General features: G+C 39.5%; 1 pseudogene; it reads left to right on the top strand.

The window, feature by feature from the left end:
- The first annotated feature begins 215 nt into the window (after window positions 1-215).
- LOC122115609 lies at window positions 216-312 on the top strand (annotated as a pseudogene).
- Window positions 313-6,830: the final 6,518 nt, after the last annotated feature.

Here is a 6,830-nt window from a genome sequence, read left to right as displayed (position 1 = left end):
AATCAAAAGACTTAAGATAGTCATTCACAAAAAAATTTGCAAATGTGAGTAATCAACTGATCAATATAATTTTTTCCACTATTCACAGAATTTTAGGGAAATAAGACCGATAGCAGTGTTAGGAACAATAAGGTTTCCTTGTTACAAGTAGGCACCCATAGGTATAAGCCTGTATAAAGATTGCTTCATTAACTACATAATTTAGAGGATACTACATGCTTCAGCAGCATGTATACTCAAATTACAATACAGATATTAACATGGCACTTGCACAAGGATAATATGAAAATTTGAGAAGTATTCCATATTTTTCATTCTTCAGATGCAAGAAATGAAAAACAGTTATTAAAAAGTTGATTACAAAATTACAAGTATAACAAAACACACAATTCATATAATTAAATTTAGTTTGACATCAGTGTATTAAATCTTCACCTCAGATAGGCGTTTACATAACATAAACTTTACAAAAATTTTCAAATTAGACAACATTGTCATTTTATCCCAAAGAAAAATAATATTAAGACCTAGAAAAAAAAGGAATAAAACTGTTTCTATATGGAATGCAATCGGAAAGGACATGTTAATGAACCTATATATTATAAAATAATGTAGAATTCAAAGTATATCTAGGAGAAAATAAAATAAATTATGAACATTATGCAAACATAGAATATAGAATATTTTAAAATATACATTTTCATGCAAGCACCAGAAATATTTTATCTTCTGTACTACTCATTTCAACAGGTAAGTTAAAATTATTTCTGATTAAAAAATCACAAACCCTGAAGAAATCATTGTACATGTATACAAAAACTATTGAATACATTTTGACATCCAATGCAGGCAATTCACTTGGAAGAATTCTGCGGAATCCATGAATTTTTACAGTAAAATATTGGTGTTGCCAGGCACTGGTGGCTCATGCCTATAAACCCTAGCTACACAGGAGGCTGAGATCCGAGGATCATGGTTCAAAGCCAGCCTGGGAAGGAAAGTCTGTGGTACTCTTATCTCCAATAATCCACTAGAAAACTGGAAGTGGAGCTCTGGCTCAAGTGGTAGAGCACTCATCTTGAGCTGAAAAGCATAGGGATAGCTCCCAGGCCCAGTGTTCAAGCCCCATGACCGACCAAAAAATAAAAAAAGATATTGCTCTTAGGACTTAGGTGAACAATTTGTGCAGCCTTCCAAAACTTCATAGAGGTAATGATACATACTTATCTTTTTGGCAATATCAAATGCAGTTTCTTCTATGTTGTTCTTCAGGCCTGGTTTTATATAATGGTTCAAAAGAAGGAGATCCAGTGTATCTTTGCTATCTCAATTCTCAGCAGCAAGATGTGAGGGTGTCAACAGGCCTTCAGTTTGGGCATTGGTATCTGTATCATGATGAAGTAGGAAAGAAGCCACTCTGGTATTATTCCACGTATATGCACTATGCAGGGGTGTCCAGTCATCTACAGTTATTGCATGTGCCACTTGAGACACCAACTCACTGACAATGCCTAAGTGTCCACTGTAGGCTTCTCGATGAAGAGGGGTATACTCATCGTCATCCCAACTATTCACATGAGTGGCCTTTTGGGAAATATGTATCCGCACTGTAGTAAGCCGAATATTTTTGGCAGCCTAATGAAGAAACTTGCTTGGATCCTTCTCCATTTTTTTCTTGCAGTTGATACCATTCCTTACTTTTTCATGTTGTTCCTCATATTCCTAAGAATTTGTGGAGAGCTGCGGGAGCTGGCCAAAGATGGCGAGGCCTCATGGCACGGCCAAGCCAAACATGGCGCTGGCTTCCGCCTTCCGCCTTCCCGATGGTGAGTGCTCTCTGTGAAAAACAACTCCTTATATGGCTATGGCTTGGCTGCTGGCTTGCTTCCATGTTTGCGACCCTATTGGTATATGCCACGTGGCACCTCGGGATTGGCCATCCAGGAGGCTTATAACTGGAGTGCGGGTGCGGGGCGAGAGAGAAGCTAATAATCAAGGTTCCTGAATAAACTGCTTTGAGAAGAATCCCGGGTCGTGTCTTCCTTGCTGGTCAAGGTGGATGCGACAAGTGGTGGCCCGGACGGGGAATCGAACTCCACAAGGGATCCAGAACTCTTAGTCAGGGTGGTGCACCGGTAAGTTCCCAGGTAAGTGAGAATCCGCGATTAAAGCGGGCATAATACGGGGCTCTTCTCTGTAGATAAAGAGAGAGCGGAAACCCGGGGAAAAAATAAAGGCCTAAAGTGAAAGTAAGAAATAAATATAAAAAATAAAAAAGGGAGTAAAAAAAGATAAAATTTTTATAACTAAGATGGGCGCCGCAACGTCTCATCCAATTTTTCTGGCCCTGAATGAGCTCCTACGCTCAAAAGGACTAAAGTTTAAGAAGGGTGTTTTACAGAGTTTCCTTGAAGAATGCAACATTGTAGCTCCTTGGTTCATAGTGTCCGGAGCCTTACAGTAGCCTCGTGGGAAAAATTAGGGAGGGATTTGGACTTTGCCTATGAACAGGGCACATTAAAGGCAGGAGTGCCCCCCATTTGGAAACTGATAAGGGGCTGCCTGGAGGACCAGTGCTGCTGTGAGGTTATAGAAAACAGACAGTCAGCACTGGAGCAGCTACAGGAGGAGAGGTCAGAGAAGGCGATCAGTGAAAAGGGAGACAGTAGACAGGGCAAAAGGGGGCAACTATACCCAGATCTGTCTGAGCTGAAATCGGAAAGAGAAAGTTCCAGCGAGTTAGAGGAGGAAGAATTGAGAGCACTTATTCAACAGATGAAAAGGAGTCGTATAAAAAAGGGAAAACATAAGCTAAGCCAACCTGTGCTTAATGAGGATGTGGAAAGAACTTTTGGTCAGGCCCCTTTAGATGACGTAAAAGGAACTTCCGGTCAAGTCCCCTTAGGTCCTCCTCCATATCAACATGGAGCCAATGGGCATACGTTTTGCCCGGATACTTGGCAGACTGCCCGAGCAGAACTCGCCTTCCCAGTTTTTCAAGATGGTAATCAACAGAGATTTCATGAGCCTCTAGAATTTAAAGTAATTAAGTCCCTGGCTGAATCTGTTCGGACGTATGGGATTACAGCCTCTTTTACCATAGCTCAAGTGGAGGCTATAAAGAGATACTGCATGACCTCCTCTGATTGGGCAAGCCTAGCACGGGCATGTTAGAGTCCAGGCCAATACTTGGATTGGAGGGCATTTATGCTGGAATTTTGCAGCCATCAATCAAGCGAACGGACACCAGGCTTGAGATAGAGATATGCTCTTAGGACAAGGCCGCTTTGCTAATGTGTGTGGTTTCCCCTTTTGTGTTTTTGGTAGTTAACAACATCTCTATATGCTCAGATGATGTGTGTGCTTGCACTAATGAAACCTGCTATTATGCTACCTGCTGGAGTTCTCAGTATCTGTTAGCCATAGTTACACGCATTCCACATTGGGTGCCTGTGCCAGTAGATGCTTCTCAAGCTGTAACCTTGTTTAGACATAAGAGAGATTTTGGCATCACTGTGGCCATTGTAACTGCTATAGCTGTGGCTGCTGCGGGTGCGACGGCTGCCGCTGTCGCCATGTCACATACTGTGCAGACGGCTCAAACTTTAAATAACTTGTTGGCTACTACAGCCAGAGCTCTGGATTTACAACAAGTGGCCAATGCACAATTAAAAGGAGGACTGATGCTGTTAAATCAAAGGATTGACCTTGTGCAGGAACAGGTTGATATCATGTGGCAGTTGGCTCAGCTGGGATGTATTCAAAAATATGAAGGGCTTTGCATTACTGCTATTCAGTACTATAACTATACTCAGGTAGCAAATTTGTCTAAACAACTGTTAAGTTATCTTTTAGGCAACTGGACGGGAGAATTTGACCAATTGATGTTGCAGCTACGATCGGCCATTGTCGTGGTAAACTCCACCCGGATGGATGATGCCCTGTTACAAGATGTTTCCTCCTGGATTTTGACAGCTGTGGATCATTTGAAGGAGTGGGCGGGATTAGGCTCCCTTATCGGTATCCTGGCATTGGTGATCTTGCTGTGCCTGTGGTGCATATGCCGGATTAGGAGCTCGCAGCGCAGGAGTATGGCTATGGTAGTCCAGGCCTTCACTGCCATTGAGGCCGGACAGTCCCCCCACGCGTGGCTTGCCACGTTAATGGAATAGCACAGGGTGTAAGGCAAACGCACTGCACTTGGGCAAACGCACTGCACATGGGAATCACTTCCTGGCGTGAGCCCAAGAAGAGCATGTTGGGCTGCAAGTGGGTTGATGCCCAAGATCCCACCTCTGCAAAAAAGGCATCGGACGGGCCTGGTCGTCACTGGGGGAAGCGCGCCCCTCAGGCGAAGACCAGTGATTTGAAGGTAACCAGCAAAAGCTAGAAATGGAGCTGTGGTACAAGCAGTAAAATGCTAGCCTTGAGAAAACTGAAACAAAAAATAAATACTGGGACAAAGCCAGGTCCTGAGTTCAAGCCCTAGTATTTGCACCAAACAAACGAATTAATTAATAAGGCAATTAATTAATTAAAAATAAATTAAGTGGTCACATGTGGAGAGGCAGATAAAATGTAACATGCGTGGTGATGGTTTATGTATTATTTTGTAATAAGGCATGTTATCATTTGTCCTAATCACTAATATTTTATTTGAACTTTTTTGTACAATAAACCCTGAATTTAGCATGCATGTATGTGTGTGTATACATGTGTGAACATGTGTGTATGTGTATATGTGTGTGTGTGCTGTTGCAATGTTGCTTGCCAATGTGGACAGGGTGAGGCTGAAAAGAGCTAACTGTGTTGCAATGTTTTTATTTATCAGTCTTCTGTCATGTCATTTCAGTGGAACCACCCGTCTGTACATATTATTTGTCTAATAATAACGTCATCATAATCAAAGCATTTACAACATTAAGTTAGATAAAGAGACTGCTTTCAGCTCTTATTGTATGTTAGGTAAGAAGATACAGACATAATTAGGTAGTAAGTTATTGCTGTAAAATCATTGTCAGTACAAAATATGTATTTGACTTCTTAAATTGGTTATACTTTTAAAATACACTCATGGAGTGATTTGGACCGACTTTAACAAACAGATATTATTCTCTCGTTAGTCCTGTAAAACACAAATTGGATAAACTCTTTCCGGATTTCTGTTGAAAATCACTTTCTTTGCAAGATCATATCTATTCTCACTAAGAGATAATCAAACCCATATTACGTTTGAAAATCCCATCTTATTGATTGAAAGTAAGTATTGTGGATATGCTTGTTAGATATTCCTTTCAAAAATGAACAAACAAAAAGCATGTGTCATGTCCAGATTGTGGACATATTTGAAAGTGTTTTGTACATGCACAGGGATCTTTACTAATGGCTCTTTTGTGGGAGTAACTATGGCAATTTTAACAAATAAGGCTTACATAACATCCCAGAGCAAGTCTTGCAATTTCTGAAAATCCTTTGAATATTTTAGTTTTATTTCAGTTCATTGACTATAGAGATAAAATTTCTGAAATAAAAATTGTTAAGATCTGTAAATGTAAGTGGGTATATAGGCTTTTTTATGCATCATTTTATGAAAACCCAGTTTTTATGAAAGTAAATGGAATAGAATAAAAGAACGTAAGTGAATTGGGTAAGCTAATTATTAGTATAACTTTGTTTTCTATTAACAGTCCATTGAATGTACATGATGCACTTAAATTATTTCCTTTGTGTCTCTGTACTTCAGTTAGTTTTAGACTCTCTTTAGTTATGAGTGAACTTTTAGTATAAATAATGTTCTCTTAAAATGATTAGGATTAGCCTTTTGTTTTGTGTCCTACTCCCAAGAAAATGAGTTATTTTTAAGTGTTAATAGTTTATCATTATCATTATCATAGGGAATCATTATCATGATCATAGGGAATTTAAAAATGCAGTAGTATTGATGTCTTTTTAAACCAATTGTATTCACAAGTTGGAGAGTCTTAAATTCATACTTAGGTCTTGGTGTCTATGATTTTTACCCTCTCGTTCCTAACATTAATGATAGGTCAGACTGCATTTTTGGGTATATGAAGGGTAAAATATTTATCTGGGGTCAAAAGTGATTTTTATATCAGTCTTATTTTAATAACATTTTAAAGTAGTACATTTCTCTCAAAATGTTGGGTATAAAAAACAATGAAAATACTTCTAATGGTAAACAATTTAGGTGAGCTACAATGTGGAAATGATTGCTCCAAAAAACCTGCAGTCTGTTTCCATCAGGAATTGGGCAGGTCATTCTTTCAGTAAGAATGGGGTAAGAGATGGGGTCCCCAGGCAGTACAGTGTTAAGTGAAGGAATAAAATATGATTTCTACTATTTTGAGCTAGAAATCAAGAATGTTATAGTTTAGCAGTTCCTTTCACCAGAGAGGTATAAATTGATTATGAACTTGGAATTTTCGTATTACAGTTACTTATTTTCTTTTTTGTTGTTGTTGTTGGTCATGGGGTTTGAACTCTCGGCTTGGGTACTGTCCCTGCACTCTTCCACTCAAGGCGAGCACTCTACCACTTGGACCACAGTGCCACTTCCAGCTTACTAGTGGTTTATTAGAGATAAGAGTCTCACAGTCTGTCCTGCCCGAGCCTGCTTTGAACCTCAATCCTCAGATCTCAGCCTCCTGAGTAGCTAGCATTATAGGTATGAGCCACTGGTGTCCGGCTTAATTACCTATTTTCTAAGAAAGATGAAGTGAAATATTATTAGAGTGTGCACAATAATTTTGGGAAATTTTCCTAGAATTAGTAGCCTGAGTGCTGGTATTTAGTTATAAAATAGAATGAGG

This window comes from Dipodomys spectabilis, unplaced genomic scaffold, assembly GCF_019054845.1.
Source record: "Dipodomys spectabilis isolate Male_0828 unplaced genomic scaffold, ASM1905484v1 ptg000121l, whole genome shotgun sequence".
Lineage (NCBI taxonomy): Eukaryota > Metazoa > Chordata > Mammalia > Rodentia > Heteromyidae > Dipodomys > Dipodomys spectabilis.
The sequence above is the reverse complement of the archived record's forward strand: the minus strand, read 5'-3'. Positions and strand labels throughout refer to the sequence as shown.